At 52.7% G+C, this 18,463-nt stretch overlaps 1 long non-coding RNA gene across 1 annotated transcript; it reads right to left on the bottom strand.

Moving 5' to 3' along the window:
- Positions 1-3,524: 3,524 nt before the first annotated feature.
- Positions 3,525-7,345, bottom strand: LOC140633039 (uncharacterized). The gene is made up of 3 exons (XR_012030682.1): positions 6,184-7,345; positions 4,496-4,643; positions 3,525-4,413 (listed from the first exon to the last, which is right to left on the bottom strand). It is a non-coding gene; the product is annotated as an uncharacterized lncRNA (long non-coding RNA).
- Between the last annotated feature and the right edge of the window lie 11,118 nt (positions 7,346-18,463).

Below are 18,463 nucleotides of genomic sequence, written 5' to 3'. Positions count from 1 at the left end.
AGACACATGTGTGAGCACATATGAACCCACAGAAACATATCCCTGGACATACTCCAGCACAGGTGTGTAGTTCTCAGAATGCATACATACAGCATTGCATGTACTTGGATATGCACACACCCAGCTATGTATGCACAAACATACATAGACCCATGCACATGTGCCCACAGGTGTAATTACTCATCTACACAAGCAGAGAAACCTGCAGATCTACATATACATGTGTGCACAGGTGGCTCGCACGGGAAGCACCCCGCTCACACGCGGACACATGTACATACATGCGCACATTTCTATGCTTCAGCCCCAGAAAGCCCTGCACACCAGCAAGCAGGGTATCCTGTGGGGCTGGGCTCAGTGCCCTCACCCCAGATGGCATCACCACGAGGTAATGAACGCTGCTAATCGCCACCAGCTGCCCTGGAGCCTGGCTGCCGCTGCCGGGTGGGGCTACTGAGGCCTCCCAGGCCCAGGGTAGTATGCCCAGATGTCCACCGCGCCCAGGGCTGCCCACCCGCCCTGTCCCAGCTGGCTATCGGGGAATCCCCATCTGGCAGGGGCAGCACAAGCTGGGGGAAAATAAAGAGCCAAGATGGGGCTTGGTCCCAGGACAGGGCCAGGAACTCCCACAGGGCCAAGCAGAGGTGGTCTGAAGCCCACATGCACGTGTCACAAGTGAGCCCTGGCATAGGTGCACACAGGTGCACATGCGTGCACTTGTATTATACACTGCCAAAACAGAACTCTCTAATTTTTCCCCACAGATCTACTTCTTCCTGTCTTCCTCATTCTGGTAAATGCCACCATAATTCATTCAGATGCTCAGGCCAAAAAACTAGGAGTCATCCTTGGTTCCTCCCCACCCCCCACCCAGTCCTGTTGACTCTACCTCCAAAATACAGCCTGCATCCATCCACTCCTCCCCACACTCACCCAAGCCACACCCTCTTCTGCCTGGACTGTTGCAGGAGACTCCCAACCCCTACCTCCCACCCAGCTGCCAGCAAGGCCTTTCCAGATCTGTAGCTGTTGCATTCCTGCTCCTACTTCAATTTTCTAGTTCTCATTTCACCTAGAATAAAACCCCAAATCTTTTCCTTGGCCTTACTAAGTCCAGCATGATCTGTCCTCCGCCTTCCTGTCCAGCAGCCTTGCCCCCCAGCTTCTGGGGCCCCCCTGGCTTCCATTCTCGGTCCTGAATTGGCAGGTTGATTTTCCCCTCAGAGCTTTTTACCAACCCCCCTTCCTCTACCTGGAAGGATCTTTCCCTGATCTTTGCTGGGCTGGCTCTTTGACAGATCTTGCCTCAAAGTTACCTCCTAGAGTGGCCTCTCCTGACCACCAGATCCAGAGGAATCTCAAGCCATTCCTGATCACATGAATCTGTTTTAAATCTCTGCATAGCTGCAGTATCTGTGTGTGCGTGTGTGTCTGTGTGCGTGTATACTGTCTTTCTCTACTAAGAAGCAAAAGGCACCCCAAAGGCCCTTGTCTACTGGTACTCACCGCCCTACAGCTGAGCGTGCTGCCCCAGAGGCATCCCCTGGTGAAGTAGCGGATAAATGCATGCTAGCCCTGTCCAAGCACTCATACACAGAGGCACACCAACAGGAGACAGCACACACCAGCACATGCATGAGTGTACACACGTGCAGAAACAGCCACATCCGTGCGGCTTCTGGGACCCAAAGGAGAGATGGTAACCAGAGGGTCAAGGTCACTCTCCGCCTCCTTTGGTTCCTCTGCGTATCTCTGTCCCATCGCCTTAAGACTCTGGCCATCTCCCACTGTCTCTGTCCTCTTTGCTGAGCCAATGTCACCCTCGGGTTCTCTAGCCTGACTTCTTCCCTGTGACTCTGGCCCCTCTGCAGCTCTCTCTCGCCTCTGCCTCTGCTTCTAACTCTCCTGTGTGCCTCTGGGAATCTACATCTCTAACTCCGAATCTCTGTGGCTCTCTATGTCTCTGATCTCTGTCTTCTTCTCCCACGTTCTGTATCTTTATGTCCCTGTCTCTGTCTCTCCCTGTTTCTATCTGTGTGTGTGTCTCTGTTTCTGGCTCTGTATCTCTGATCTCCGACTCTGTTGCCCGTTTTCCCTCCCTCCATCTCTTTGCCTTAAATCAGCCCTGCCACCATGTCTCCACGGCTGTCCGCATCCCTATGGCGGGGAGACCCATCTTTCACCTCCAGAGGCAGCTTTACGGTCCCAGCGGGTGGACTGGTGCTCTACTCTGCTAATGCGCACCTCCCCTGCAGGGCCATGGCGAGCTCCATACAGACAGCCTTGCCCCTGGCAACATTTACAGATGCCCAACCAGGGGGCCTTATTTCAGTAGCTCATGTCACCGGGTGCCTGCCTGTTTTGACCACCCTGGAGCTTCTGGAGAGGTGAGCGCAGACTCTGTGGGGCACTGCTGCAGATGTGGTGTCGGCCAGGCAGGTGGTCACTGGGGTAAGAAAGGAGAACGCACTAGGCATCGTGGGCCTTGCCTGGATTGTCCCCTGGGCTCAGCCTGCTTGTTCTGAGGGAACTTTTGGGAGGTGATGGGCACAAGAGCCCTGGATTCCAGTCCTCCCTTTACCCACTGTGTGACCCTGAACCCCTGCCTCCCCAGGGTAGCATAAGGTAAACTGTAGGCTCCCACATTAACCCACCTCACATCCTAAAGCACCTCAAAGCACCTTGTCTGATTATGCTAACTCAGCAACTCTCCACTGAGGCAATTGTGCTCCCCAGGGGACACTGGACAATGCTGGAGACACTCGTGATTGTCACAACTTGGGGGCGCGCCTACTGGCATCTGGAGGGGTGGAGGCCAGGGAGGCTGCTAAGCATCCAGTGATGCACAAGACAGTCCGTCACAATTAAAGAATTACCAGGTCAACCTGCCAGTAGTGGCAAGGTGGAGAGACCACTCTGCCCCAAGGAAATCCTGCCCCTTGGAATTCCCACGCTCACCGACCATTTGTAAACTCTTCATCATACTCTGAGCAGGGGTGAGGGCCGTTAGAAGACACTAGCAGTGATCCTGGCTCTGCCTTTAATAGCGACAGCTGAGATTTATTGAGCCCTTCTAAAGCACTGGCTGGCACCAAACATGGAAAAACTCATTTTAGTCTCACAATATCCATAGGAGGCCCAGGCACAATCACGATGCCCATTCTGAGTGTGGGGATACAGGCAGAGAGAAGTGAGTCATCAGCTCAAGGTCACACGGCTGGCAAGGATGGAGCTGGATTTGAACTGGTCATTTTGGGACAGAACCACAGGGCAGAGCCATCTCTGGGAAAAATTCCACCCAGCACGGTCCTGGGTGAGTCCTTTTGCCTCTCTGAATCTCCCTTTTTTTTTTTTTTTTTCATCTGTCAAATGGGATCTACTCTCTCATTTAACTCAGCCAGCAGCAATTCTAGGAGGTAAGGCACTGTTCTTACCTCTTCACGGGCTAGAAAGGCAAGGATTCAAGACTGAAGTCTCAAGGTCATAAGACTGCAAAGTGGTGGAGCACAGATCTGAACTCAGCTTTACCTGACTCCAGGGCTCCTGATCTGAATCAGGTCACCTGCAGTGCTACAAAGCAGGAGAGCAGAGGTCCTCAAGCTTGGAGTACTGGTCCCACCAGCCCCACCCCCAGGGTTTCTGATTCAGTAGAGCTTGCTTTTTGAGTAAGTTCCCAGTACATGCTGGCCCAGGGACCATATTGAGAACTACTGCAGTAGAACCTGGTGTTAGATCACCTGTCCCTGGGTTCAAATCCTGGCTCTGGCTGTTGCTGGCTCTGTAACGGGGGGTGGGGGGATGTCACTTAACCTCTTCCTCTGAGAAGCACAGGGATAACAGCAACATCTATCACTTAGGGTTTGCTGTAAAGATTGAAGAGGATAGTGACAAAGGGAAAGCCTCTCTCAAGGCGCTGGCACCTAGTCAATGCTCAAAGATGCTCGTTGGCATAATGATCCCTAAGCCAGGTAATTCCCCACCTCCCCAGACAGACTGGAAGCTCCCGAGGGTGAAGGTCTGACGCGTCCTCTTCTCTTGCCTACTGGCCACCTCCCCAAGCCTGCACAGAGATGACATCTCAGAACAAGCACAAGAAGGGGCAGTGGGATGTAGCCCTCCTTTATCAAGGCACTCCAAGGGGCCTCTGCCCCACAGCACAGGGCCTCCTGGAACAGGGGGAGGGAAGAGCACAGACAGCATCAGGGCCCCCCAGGCTGATCTGGCCCCAGTCTTCCTCCAAGCTCTGCCCCACTCCCCATGATCCCTTTGGGGGCAAGCGTTGGCCTCCTGAGGCCCCAGTGGGACACTTTATACCCAAGCATCCCTTTGGTTACCGATCAACCCAGATCAGTCTTGCTGTGCTGTGTGACTCTTAGCCAGTCCCTAGCCCCCTTCTGGTCTTAGTTTCTTCACCTAAAAATTAAATAAGAACAGTAGCTCAGAACAGTAGCTAAGAGTGGGGTCTCCAGCTTCAGAATAATTACCCCTTACTTACTAGCTCTGTGACTTTCCGCAAATCGCCTTATCTCTTCTGGGGCATCTTCTGTTTCCTTGCCAGTAAAACAGAATTGTCCTCAGCTCATAAGGGTGCTGTGAAGGTTCCATGAGACGATATGTTGAAAGAGCTAAGCGTGGTTCCTAGACTTAGGAGACACATATTCTGTGTATAAGTTGAGAGTAACCCGCACCACCTACAACACACCATCTGAGGGCAGGCTCCCCTGCCCGCCTGCCCTCTACACCCTTCACTTGGAGACTGTGTTGGCTTTCCTTCCCAATAGGGGGTAGGGAACAGTCTCCCAGAAGAGGTAAATCTCAACAGAAGCTTGGAAGACCGAGGGGTGTAATCAATGATCAGCCATTGATTCATCTAGAGACTGTAAGCCGTACAAAGAGCTGCTTTCGCTACCATTTAATCCCCAGAGCCTATGACAGAGACCAAGTGTTTTACAAATATTTGCTGCATGAATGAAAGAAGGGCTGAGCTCCCCTTAAAAGGACAAACTTCCCGCCCTGGAAGGCAGGTCAAGGAGTCTCCTGGGGGAGGTGTGGTTAGGAGAGGAGCAGCCAGGGACTCCCAGATTCTTCCTTGGCATGCAAAGCCTCAGACAGTTGGAATCATAAATTCTTTGAATCCTGGAATCTCTGGGTGGAGAGAAGCTTTTTGGTTACCCAGCCCCACCTCCTCCCAGTAGCGCCTCCCGGGGCTGGGCTAGGAAGGGAACTTGAGGGAGTGGGCAGGGGGAAGAGAAAGTTCAGAATGAAAATGCAATTTTTTAATTAAGGCAGAAAATAAAATCAAAGGTCAGAGAGGGTTTGATCCTGGCTGTGCTACTTCCTGGCTTTGTTCTCTTAGGCAAATTCCTTCACCTCTCTGAGCCCTTAGTTTCCGTATTTATAAAATGGGGTGATCATGATAACACCTAACCGCATGGAATTCAGGGGAGGATTACATGATCTCATGCGTGAAACTAAGCCAAGCCCATACAAACACTCAAAAATGTGCATTATTAACATTATTATTATTATTGGGGAGAGCTAGTAATTCACCAGGGACTCTTGCCCCAAACCTCACACCCACGTTCGTATCTGTCCCCTTCACTAATTACAGAGCAGATATCATGTTGCTTTGAGAGGTCAGTGACATTTCTGACATATATAAGACACAGTCGTTTTTGTTTTTTGTTTTTTTTTCCGTCCATGAAGCAGCCTAAATAATAATATATAAAGAAATAAAACCAACTGGAGTGTAGGCAGCCTTGACCATTCAGAGAAGGCCTGACAAAGCGAACAGGTGGTTGGAAGGTAGGGGGAATGAGTCTAAGATTGAGGACTTGGGTTCAAGGCCAGGGTTGGCCTTGCTGCTCTGTTTGGCTTGAGGTGGAGCGGAGGTCCCTGACTTTGGCAACGAGATAAAGCTGAACTTTGGGGACTCTTGAGCCTCTTCCATTCCTCTCAAGTCTGCAGTTCTTAGACCTGTAATGACCCAAACATGCTCCCTTCTCAGAACTGGAAACAGGGTTAGGTGAGCCAGACCTGTGTAAAGCCCAGGATGCAATGTCGCCTCTCCTCACCTCCCCCCACCTCCCACCCACTAAGAGCTAAGTGTTCCACACCCATCCCAGTGTCCCTGTGACCATGCCACATCACCTTAGCTGAGTGCCTCCAAGGCAGGGAGCTTACCCATTCATTCTCTTCAACACATCGGGAAAGGAGGAGAGATAGGCGCCAGAGATGGTCACAAGCTTTTGGGACTGGAATCCAACTCAGGTGTGAGAAACTCTCAAAATGCCTTTGCTGCTTTCTGCTTTCTAAAAAGTAATTTTTGGAGTGCCTGGGTGGCTCAGTTGGTTAAGTGTCTATTGGTTTGGGCTCAGGTCATGATCTCAGGGTTGTGAGATTGACCCTACATAGGGCTCTGTGCTCAGCACGTAGTCTGCTGGAGATTATCTCTCCCTCTCCCTCTGCTCCTCCCCTTGGTCTCCCGTTCTCTCTCTCTCTCAAATAAATAAATAAAATCTTTAAAAAATACGTAAAAAATAAAAAGTTATTTTAATCATCAGGATAATCCTAAGTGTCTGTCATGATTCCCATTTTACAGGTGAATGGCTATCATCCTCAACTTAAGCACTTTACATACAGTAAGGAAACAGGCACTAAGAAGTGGCTTGCTGAGAGGCGGAGTTAGATTTGAACCCAGGGCTATTACAGTACAGTCTGCTCTGCGATAGATCCCTTCCTCTCTTTGGGACTCAGTTTCCTCTTCTGTAGAATGGGGTGGTAGCTCCAGAATCTGTAAAATCCAAGTTGGGATTTTTTTTGCTACTCTGAGCCCAGGTCCCCACCCAGAAGCCTAGAACAGCCCCATGGGACCTGGGCGGGAGAGAAGGGCAGGTGTAGACCTGACTGTCCCGCCAGGGAAGTGGGGGGGCATCCCCGCCAGACGCACAAAAACAACTAAATAAATCAGGGCCGGGAACTTCTAATCCGTCCCGGCTGTGGCTGCTACCGCTACGCCCCTGCCTGGCCTGCCATAGTCTGGCCGGTTCCTGGGGCCTGGGAGGGGAACAAGGCACCGCCAAGAGTGCAGAGTCCAGCCAACAGAGCCCGAGTGATGCCTGGCCATCAAGTTAGCCTTGGCTCCTAGAGATGAGGGGAGGCCCCGCGGGCAGGGTGACTCAGGCATCCCAGACCCCCTCCTGGGCGGGCACGTTAGGCGCCTAGGTCTATTTTTAGAGCCGGCTCCAGGCCTGAGCACAGAAGGGCAGGATGGGGGGGGCGCCTGAGGCGGGGCGCCTGACCAGCTCCTCCTGCTCTGGGCTCAAGCCGCAGGCTCTCCAGCTGTCCACCTAGAAAAGAATGGAAACACGTGGGGGGGGTGGGGTTGGAGGGGGTGAGGTGTAGGCTCGAGAATGTGTTCCCCCTCCCCCCTCCTCCCTGCAAGGCCTGGCAGTTCCAGAGAGCTGGGCGCGGCCTCTGGAGAAATGACCTCTGTTAAGTAGGGCCAGGAGCGTCCCGACGGAGGATCTGTCTGGCCATCAGACCGGGGGCCAGCGCGGGCAGGGCTCCCGGGAGGGGCCAGGCGAGCGGGGGAGGACGCTTCCAAGTTCGGGGATCCCGACCACACCCCGCCGCCGGCCACGCCCCAGCCCGCTCTGGCCACGCCCCGGGCCACGCCCACTGCCTCCAGACTCCGCACCAGGCCCCGCCTCCTATGTGGCTCCTCCCGGCCCTGGCCCACCTTGCATCCTGTCCCCAAGGTCCAGAAAGGCCTAGATGCCAGGCTTCTGACCGCCTGGGACTGGACCTGGGCCTGCCTCTGGGTGCCTCCTCCCCCAGTGTGGGGTCTGGGAAAATGAGAGCGTCGGGGGTGGGGGTGAACCCCAGCGCTGTCGGCAGCGAGGCCTCTCAGCTGAGGGCGGACCTGGGGGAGGCCTGCGGAGTTTGAGGCCCAAGTGGCCGAGGCCCCTCGGAACACGGAGACGCTGCTGTGTTCGCGGGCACAGAGCGGTTCGCCGAGGCACCTGGGCGGAGGTCTCTGGGCTGATACCCCCACTACTGGACCCTAGAAGTGGAGGTCACAGTCCTGGGGAGTGGGGGCAGCCGATAGCCCCAAATACTTGAGCTCTCTTGGCGAGTTCAGGGACCGCCGGTTTGGAGAGGCCAAGGGAAGGCCCATCCCTTGGGGGGGCCCTGAGGGGCAGAGAATGGGAGGGGAGCCGGTCTCTTAGCACCAGCCCTCCATCTAGTGGGAAGTTTGGGAATCGCAAAGGGGATGCAGGGGGGGAGGGGTCCATTGCACCCGGAATCCTTCCTCTCCCTGGGTGTTCTGCTGGCACCTACCACCACCATCCTCCCCAATCCAATCGCCTTCATCTCAGGGATTGACCCCAGATAGTCTTTCGAAGCCCTGTCCTTCCTCCCCACCGCCCCATCCATATGGATGTTGTCCTCTTCTGTCCATCGAGGCCACCGCCCCAGGTTCAAGGCAGCCACCATCCTTTGCCTGGATCCTTGCAGCTCCTGCCAACTGCTGCCCGTTTCCAACTTTACCCTTTTCCCCATCCATTCTTCTACTTCTAGCCAACTAGCGTTTTTAAATCAGAAATCTGGTCATGTCACTTCCTTGATTAATATCTTTCAAAGGTTTTTTTAATGATCAAGATGAACAGCCAAGGCTTGGCTGGGGACTTAGGAGGCTTTTCACCACTTAACCCCACCTCTTTCACACAGGCCAACTGTCAGTTCTTCACACACCTCTGCTGGCGCTCACCAAGCAGCCTTCCCACCTGCTGTTCCGTTCTTCTGGAACTTTTCCTTGCTGTTCTCAGGGCTCAGTCGGCAGAAACTCTGCTCACTGGGAGAACTTTCCTGACTCCTAGGAATGAGTTTGGTGTCCCTTGTCTCAGCTCCCACTGTCCCGGGTGCATCCCTGCCCTCTCAGAGTCTCACAGCTTGGATCTCACCACTCAGGCACTCCTGTGACAGGATAATTTATTGAGATGCTCTGTTTCGTGGACACCCCCTCCACCCCCACCCCCAGCCCCCTGCCAGTTTCATGCTGATAGCCCAGCCCTTTGGTTTTCCTAGCCTCAGGGAACTGTGCGGGGCTGAACACAAAAGCTGTTTGAAGTCTGATGGCTCATCCTCACTTTGGAAAAAGCTAACCTTCTAGAAGTGACTGAGCTAGGCATTCCCAAGGCATGAGGAGAAGAGGATGGCCAATGAGGGCAGAGAACAGAGGCAGAGCAGATAGCTGCAGAGTGGGCGGAAGGGGGTTTTCCTGCTGAGAGTGGTAGGGACGTGTGTCCGGCAGCCCCACCCCTGGCTGGTGGCGAGAGCTGTGGAGGCCCGGTAGCAGGGCACCTGGGGAGGCTGGAGTTCTGAAGTGGCAGAGTTGAGTTGCCGAACCTCGAGCCAAGACATGGGCATCTCTGCGTGATCAAAGTACATGGGAGGCATGTGGCACCTCCTTGGTGCTTAGGCCCAAGTGGGACAGCGAGTCCTGGAACAAGACTCTGGAGGAGGTGTCAGGGGACCCCAGTGATGGCTGAGATTGCATTTTCTGCCAACTCGTAGGACAGGGTTTCGCGTGAGTCAGATTGGAGCTGACTTAACAAGAATACAGAAATGGAGTATTTCTTGAGTTTGTGCGCCAAGATTTCTACCTGCCACACCTGTCTGTTGTATCTGTACTGTGGGGCAGGGAGTGTGTGCCTCATTCAGAATTGAATCATCAGGACCTAGTGGGGTGCCTGGCACATAGTGCTCAAAATGTATATGTTAAATATACTTTTCCTTGGTAGCTATAGAAATCTTTCTAAAACGCAGGTCTGGGTTCAATGATTCCCTGGAAACCCTCAGAATAAAATCCAAACCCCTATCGTGGCCTGCAAGGCCCACTGTGATCAGAACCTGCCTCCCTCTTGGCCTCATCTCAGCAGCCCATCCCCCGGTACTCTCCTCTCTCTCCAGCCAAACCATACAATTCAGTTTCCCAGATGTGCCAGTTTGTTTCATGCCTCCCTAGCTCCTTTGCTTGCATGGCCCCCTCCCCCTGGAGTGCCCCTGCCCTTTCTCTTCCTGCTGAGCTTTCAGTTAGTCTTCAAAGCTCAGCCAAGAGTGTTGGTTTCCATCTTTAAGAAGCCTTCCCAGATATCCTCTCCACAAAGGCAGAGAATACCCCTCCTGCCCCTCCTGCTCATGTCCATATGTGACTCCCTCTTCCCCTAGCCCCAGTTCCCAGATCCCAGTTTCACTACTGTGGTGAGTCCCTAGTGTCCCGCACAATGCCATGCACACCATAGGTATTTCCGTAAATGCTCACTGTTCACTGAACATTAGCCTTGACCCTTCATAGACTCATGATGTGACCTGGAGCAACCTTTCCCCTCTTTCAGCCTCATTTTTCCTTTCTGCACAATGGGGGTGGGAGTGGAACTCTATGGTCTAAATAGCACATAAAACACCATTCACCTGTGCACACCACAGGCCAGCTAAGAGCAGAGCATGCCCGGACATGCAGCTGCACATGGAGCACACATGCACAGCCACCTGTGACAAGCCCCTGCCTATATCACTGCACGTGACACTCTTGTGCAAAAGCATGTGTGGTCTTCTGGATGTCTATGCTCTGTCTACCCAACCCCCATCCCTAATCAACCACTGGCCCTGACGGTGAAAAATTCAGCAGGAGCCAGAGCTGCCAGCCCAGCAGCAAGTTAATATGCAAGGAACGAGCCTCCTGCAATATGCATGCCCTGAGGCTGGTGTCCTGTGGGGCTTTCTCCTTCCCAGGCATGCACATGCAATACCCTCCCTCCACCCCCAGGTCTAGACAGGACACGATCAGCCTGTGGCAGGGCATGAAGGGCCAGAGCTTTAGCTTCGGGTATCCCCCTCCTGATGTCCTATGGGAACCTTAAACTCCACATGCATTCATTCATCCATTCAACAGTATCTATTAAGTTCCCATCATGTGCCAGGCAATGGTATATGTCAATGAATATCACCCTAGAGGTTCACAGTCTAGTGGGGGAGACACAAGAAACAGAAAACAAGTGCTGTAATTTCATATGGGGAAAAGCAGTACTAAGGAAGGATTAGGCTAATGTGATACAAAATGACTCAGAGGGGCAAGGGGTATGTACGGAAGACCTTTCTGAGGAGATGGCTTCAATCAACAGATGAGGGGCCAGCAAAGCAGATAACTAGGAAAGAGCCTTTTGAGTAGAGGGCACAACACATGCAAAGGCCCTGGGGTAGGAGAAGGCATGAAATGTGTTTGAGGAGTAGAAAGGAGACCGCGTTGCTGGAGCTCCATCAGTGAGGAGAGCGTGGCAGGGGACACATTAGCGCTTGAGCCATAGTGGGGAGCCTTAACTTTATTCTGAGAGCAAGGGAAGGTGCCTAGAAGGTTTTGGGCAGAGGAAACAAAATCTATCCTTTCTCTCTGCCTCTTTGGTATCCTCCTTAGAGACTATGTTTTCCTCATTTTCACATTGTCAGTTCCCAGCTCAGGGCTTGGCACGAGCTGGCATCAATGATTACTGAATAAATGAATGACCGATTCAGGCTCTCTTGGCTCAAGGCTTGACTGAGTGGCTCAGAATGGGCGAGCTAGGCCACTGGGGAGTCCCTTGGGCAGCTCGGATGGGAGTCATCTGGGCAAGATTAAGATATTTAGGAGCCCTGCACATTGAAAAGAGTCTGGTGTTCTTCATACATAATTCATAATAGAAATAATACTATTCAAAAAAAAAAAGAAATAATACTATTCTGTGAAGCATAATACTTACATGCATGCTGAAATGGAAACAACTTCTTTTTGGATTTTTCAATTGCAAAATTCTGGATAAGTTCATTGAAGCAGAATTTATTTTTGCTTCTGTTTGTGTGTGTTGCTGCCACCTTGTTGGTGCCCCAAGCTGGTCTATCTGCCCCTTGGGCCAACTATCTAGAAGGTAGGCCTGGCCCAACTGTCCCCTCAGTGATATAGTCTTGGCTTTGGGCTCAGGACAACAAGGAGTACCAAAGGTGCCACAGTGGCCCAGGCCTGATACCAAGTGACCCATAGCAGCATTGTTGGCAGCTTCTCAAGGCTGCACCAAATGTGGCAGGTGCTCAGTGCAAGAATTCTGGTAACATCCCCCTGTGCCACCAAGGCTTGCCCCTTCCCATCTCTGACCCTCTGAAAACCATACAAAGTGACCAACGCACTAAGAGACTTCCCAGAGGAAGAATCTGGGGCTCAGAAAGGTTATTAACTTGAGGCCATTCACCAAGTGGGGATCAAGTTGCAACTTAAGCATGAGCCTAGCCCCCAAGCCAATTCCATTCCCCTCCTGATGGTGGGTGGGCCAGACTAGGCAAGAGTGCCAAGGATCCCCAGAGATGACAAAAGCAAAGTATGGAGCTGAACCCAGCTCTGCCCTTCCCCCGGCCTCTTTTGCTGCCCAGCTGAGCTCTAAGTTCAAAGCACTCCCAAACTCCTCCCAGAGCCTAGAGCTGGACCTTTGTCTCAAGGTCTCCATGAGCATTATATAGGCACAGTGCTAGGCACCCAGAGGGGCTCCAGAAGCTTGAATGGAATAGCCCTTGGGCTCTGGGTCCCAGGATTCTTTGCTTCTCTCCTCCAGTGGCATACTTCACAAATTCTATCCATCATTCAATTCCAACCACACCTGCTCTGCTTATGGACCCTGCAAGGAATTAGACTCAGTCCCCACCTGGGAGGAAAGCTGAACTCCCTTTCCCATCTCAGTGAGCTCCCTAGAGACAGGGCTCAGGAAACTCAAAGCAGATCAAAGATTTCTTGGGGAGAATGGGAAGGTGGGTGGCTCAGGGTAGCACCCTCACATGCAGGCCAGTTTTCCCAAGCTAACCCCAGGGTAAGCTCTGCCTCCACTGGGCCTTAGCGCGCTCCACCCCCACAACCCTCAGTGGGTGGGAAGTGACAAATGAGCCTGAGGAAGCAGAGAAGGGGAGGCAGCGATCAATAGCATTAACATGATGCCCAAATTAAATATTGACTTTCTTGGTTGACTCTAGGGATGCCTAGATTGATGGCTGGGGCTGTGCCATGCACCACAGGGGATAGGGACATACCAGCCTAGAGCAGGCCCAGTGGGGAGGCTTGCAGGGAGGGCTCACCCCTGTTCCTCCTGACCAGGCAGTGAGGGCTGCCGACAGCCCAGGGCACATGCCCCTATCTTCATCTTGTACCCCAGAAATCCCCAGGGAATCCAAAGTTTCCTTCTCTTAGAGGTCTTAGAGCTGAGGTTTTGTTGAGCACCCACCTCTACCTTCCATCCCCTCTTCAGGAACTGCTGCTGGCCTGCAGCCCAACAAATGAACAGAATCAATCTCTATGATGATATCCATTACCAGGTCTCAGGACCCTGCCTCCCAGAATGGCAGAGCTGGTTATTTTTGGTCTATCATTATGTAGGATCTTGGGGAGGGGGTAAGGATGACCTCTTCATTTCTGGAAACATTCCATCATCCTTGCCAGCTAATTCACTTTCAGAGTCTACAGTGGGCCCCAAGTTTCCTCTCCCTTTTCACAGCCCCACTTCAAGAACTCTATATGGTCATTTCTTCATCTCCCACTCACTCTATGACCTACACCAATACGGACTCCTGCCACACCCATGACCCTAATCCAGCTCTTTGTGTTCCAGTCCTATGCATCTAACCACCTACTTCCTACGTGACATTCCCCTTTGACCATCTCCAAGGTGCCTCCAGGTTAACATACTCAAGACCAAAATCATAATCATCTCCCCCAAAGCTAGTTCTCTTCTGGTGCCCCAAATCTAATGGCACAGTTGTCTGTTGAGGTGCCTAAGGTAGAAGCCCGTGAGTCATCCTTGGTTTCTTCCCATACTGTCCATATTAGGGCCTGACCACTCCACCCACCACATATAAATTCCATGCCACCTCCACTAAAAGTCCCCTTCATGGATGGTCTCCTCACTGGTATCTGCATCCACCCTTATTCTTCACTAATTACTCGCCCCCATTCATTTCCCATCTACCCAGAGCAATCCTATTAATATATAAATCTGATCATGCCAGTCTCCTGCTTGATACCTTTCTGGACTTCCCACTAGCCTGCAGTGCCAAAGCCCTTATGGGTGGCTCCTCTGCCCTCAACACTTAGCATGTATGTTGAGGGCCTGAGAGGGTAGGGATCTTCCTGGGGTTGGTGGCCTTGGAGAAGTGCAGGAAGGAATAATAGGAGGTGCTAGGAATTGGTCCTAAAAAGCTTCATATGTGGGACCCCATGAATTGCCAGAGTGGGCAAAAAGCCTTAAGGGAAGTCAGTTCAGAGAGGCAGAAGTTGGCAGCATCCTGCACCCAGGGTCTCCCTCAGGCCTCCTTGGCCACCTAATTTCCTTTTAATTGGTGCCTAATGGAAGTGAATTAAACCCTATTGAGTTTTAATGTGTCTGTTCAAGTGCCAGTCCTAACCTGCCTCCCTTCTCCCAGGGTCTGGTGCTGCAGGTGGAAGGAAGGAGAAAATAGGCTGTGTGGTGGGGGGTAAGGTCTCCTCAGGACACCCGCTCCTTGTCCACTTGTATCTCCTGAATTACTAGATTCCAGGAACAGTGACTTAAGACCTACTTCATGCTGGCACTGTGCTGGGAATTTTCTGTGTCAACTTCTTGAACCCTTACCATGAGCCAATGAGGCAGTAGTATTTGTGTCTCCTTTCCACAGAGGACACTGAACTGACTTGTCCAAGGTCACTGCCCTTATTCTATCTAGCATGGTAGCCACTAGCCCCACATGGTTACTGAGGACTAAGGACAACACCAGGCCAAACTGAGATGTGCTGTCTGTGTAAAACAAACACTAGATTTCAAATACCTAGTACAAAAAACAACATAAAGTATCTCGTTGGTAATTACTGCTGATGTGTTGAAATGATGTTTTTGATATATTGGACCAAATATATTAAAATAAGTCTCACCTATTCTCTTTGTATAAATGGCTACTAGAGAATTTGAAATTTACAATTACATATGTGGTTTTCATTTTTGTTGTTGTTGTTGTTGTTGTTGTTGTTAGATGTTCTCCCAGGGTCTGGTCGTACAAGATAGGGCTGGCGTACTCATCCATGACCCTGCCATGGCCTGTAAGGCACGGGAAGCTGCAGCTGAGCTTGGGTAAGCCTCTCAGGCTGTCCCAGCTCTTGGGAGGGCAGTGGGTCCGTTTCAGCACCCCGGACAGCGTCCTGGAGCTCCCCAGCTAGGCACCTAGTATAGCACCATGGGCCTGGGAAGGAATAACTGGAATGAATAACTGGGACAGGGTCGATGTCACCTGCAAAATGTTCCCCATGAATAATATCAGTGAGGAAGGCTGGGTAAGAATTATCGATATCCCCATTCTGCAGATAAGGAAAGCAATGTTGGTGTGTGCATTCCATCTGTTCACTCAGTAAAGATCCACTGATGCCTGCTCTGTGTGGAGCCCTCGACTGAGCACACAAACCTGAACCAGATCGACATAAATGACACCAATTCTGTGAGCAGTGTGACAGTGAAAGTGTTTGCCAGAGCTGAGGGAGCCCAGCAAGTGCCGACTGCCGAGTCAGGGAGTTCAGGGATGGCTTCACAGAGGGGACACTTAGGCTGGATCTAGAAGGATGAAGGGATTTGTCAGTGTGAGAAGGTGGGGGGTGGGGGAGAGTCCCAAGCAGGAGAAATGACATGTGACCCTGGGCACAGAGGTATGAGAGACAGGTAGGTCATGAGAGGCAGGCAAGGGTCACATCACGAAGGGCCCTGCATTCTAGGATCCTTAGGAGGCATCTGAGCAGGGCAATGGCCAGGCCAGGTGGACAAAGGACTGGAGACAGGAGGCAGAGAGAATAGAGAGGACGATGATGTGAGAAATTCAAGTCTGGGAAAGAAATGACAAGTTAGTTATCGGCCTTGATGGGAGGGCTATCAGGCCTACAGATAAGGAAACGCAAGGCTGATAGGGTCCAGCGGCTGGTCCAAGGTCACACCACAGGTCAGTGCCTGGGGGAGTGAGGACTGAGCAGGAGGGAGGCATAGAGCCTCAGCCCAGGAAAGCTCTGCCCCCGACCACAGACGTGGCAAGTCTCCCACCTTGGGAGCCTCTGCCGCAGCTGTGGTTGCTGCTTGAGCAGAATCAACAAGGTGAATACTAAGCTGCCTCAAACCAGACTCACAGCAAGAAACCACAAGAGGGAGGGGGAAAGTGCACCATAGCTCAGGCCTGGAGATCCCAGTGGTGGCCAGTGGAGCCCAGGACTGGGAAGAAAGGAGACAGGAATACAGGAAAGACATTGAGAAGGCTTTAGAGGGTAGCTCAAAGGAAAGCCTGGCCCATGGCATGAGGTGGGTTCTGCTGGCACAAGTCAGGGCCAGCATAACTCACGATTTGTGCCAATTGTGCCCATCACAGCACCCCAACCTCTGCCTGGAGCCAATCACAGCCCTTCCCTGGGGAATTTCTGGTCAGAATTTAAGGCAAAGTCTCCCCTCTGAGGGCAAAGCCAGTGATGGGACCCGGGAGAAGGAAGTCCAGTAAGGGGTGAGAGGCTTGCCTTAAAGAATGAAGCTGAGGGCAGCCCCGTTGGTGCAGCAGTTTAGCGCCGCCTGCAGCCCAGGGCGTGATCCTGGAGACCCGGGATCGAGTCCCATGTCAGGCTCTCTGCATGGAGCCTGCTTCTGCCTCTGTCTGTGTCTCTGCCTCTCTCTCTCTATGAATAAATAAATAAAATTCTTAAAAAAAAAAAAAAAGAATGAAGCTGACACAGAGCAGCTGTAAGGGACGAACATCTGGAGCCACTCTGACCCGGGGTCCCATCACCTAACAGACAGCCACACGTGCCCACCACCTGCAAGCTGCAGCTGGCGACTCCTGAGTGAACAAAGTTCTCTTTCACCCAGGTTGGCTGGTAGCAAGATTCAGCCCCAGTATATAGTCACTTACGAGGTGTGGGAGTCTGGAAAAGTCATGTCCCCTCTGTGAGCCCTGATTTCCCCCCATCTGTCGAATGGGGGAGTCACAGTACTTACCTTGAAGACTCAAATGAGGTCATGCCTGAGACAGCACTGAGCACAGTACATGCCTGAGCTGCCCGAGGGGAGGGAGGCCTAGAAGGTTCACAGGAGCACAAGGATTCTGGGAAAGCCCAGGACCTAGGGGCACGGGTCTGAGGACTCTGCTCCTGCTCCTCTGACGAGGCCCACAGCAGGCAGGATGCAGAGAAGACTGAGGGAGCCTGTATCTCCAGGGCCACCACTCCTCCAGCTCCCCCAGGGGGCTGTCAGCTGTGAGCCCTGCCCCAGCAGCCAGTCCCTTTCCCCTTCCACCTCAACCAGGCACCTAACCCCTCCCCCTCTGATGTGTTAGCCATCCCCGGAGACTGAGTCCTGGGAGTGGCTCAGGGGTGCCGGTGCTGCTGAATGACTAGGCCGGCAGTGGCACCCAACCACAGAAGCATTACTGCACACGCTGCAAGACATTTCAGGTTCCCATCCTCTATCCCCTCTTCCTGGGTGCCCAGGAACTGAGCAAGGGTCCTCCACTTGGGCATGTGAAAAAGACACCCCGGCAAGGAGTCTCCCACCCTGGCCCTCTAGCCCCTCCACACCACACCACCCTGAGCCCTGGACTCTGAGGCTCCACACCCCCCAGTACCCTGCCACTCTCCTGCAGCCATGAAGGTCAGGTCCCAGGGAGCTGAGCTCAAGCTTCTTGTCCCGTGAGGAGGGTGGCTGATGAAGGGTGGGGGGGGCGGGCTCCACTGTCCACCAAGCCTGGGCTTAAAATCCCAGCTCTGACTGTGACAGTGGCCTTGAGCAAGTCACTTTCCATTTCTGGTCTCGTTTTCCCATCCACAAACCCAAAGCTTCCAGCAAGGTTATTCTGAGGGATCAGAGGCTGTGTGTGCAAAGCTCCTAGCACAGAGCACAGCATGAGACCAAGTGCCAAGTGATAATAGCTAAGCCTTTCGAAGTGTCTTCCATGCCAGGCCTCACTGAGCACTTTGCGCATATTAACATGTCTCGTCCTCTTAACAACCCTATGAGATCCATACTATTATTACAGTCCCTATTTCACAGAAACCAAGGTCACTAAGCTCCGTCTTGGCTCCAGCCCAGGCAGTCTGGCTTCTGAGTCCCAGTGAATAGCAGTCATGACCATCAGGGCCAAGGGGGAAGGCCAGCTGCAAGGGATCCCATCCCATGTTCCCAATCTGCTTCCCCTACCCAGGCCCCACAGGGAGACAGGATGTGTCCAAGGTCACCCCGGGAGTCAGGGGCAAAGACAGAGTCAGAGCCCAGTCAAGGTGGGCCTGACCCCATTATACAGTTTCAAGAGACCAAGTGAGGTGAACCAAGGAGACAGGGGAACAAAGTCGGGGACCCTGGGCTGGACCTTTAATCTGGGGGAAGCAAACAGCTCAGCGGCCAAA

The sequence above is a fragment of the Canis lupus genome, chromosome 5 (assembly GCF_048164855.1).
Source record: "Canis lupus baileyi chromosome 5, mCanLup2.hap1, whole genome shotgun sequence".
NCBI classification, from domain to species: domain Eukaryota; kingdom Metazoa; phylum Chordata; class Mammalia; order Carnivora; family Canidae; genus Canis; species Canis lupus.
This window is presented reverse-complemented; position numbering and strand designations above follow the sequence as displayed.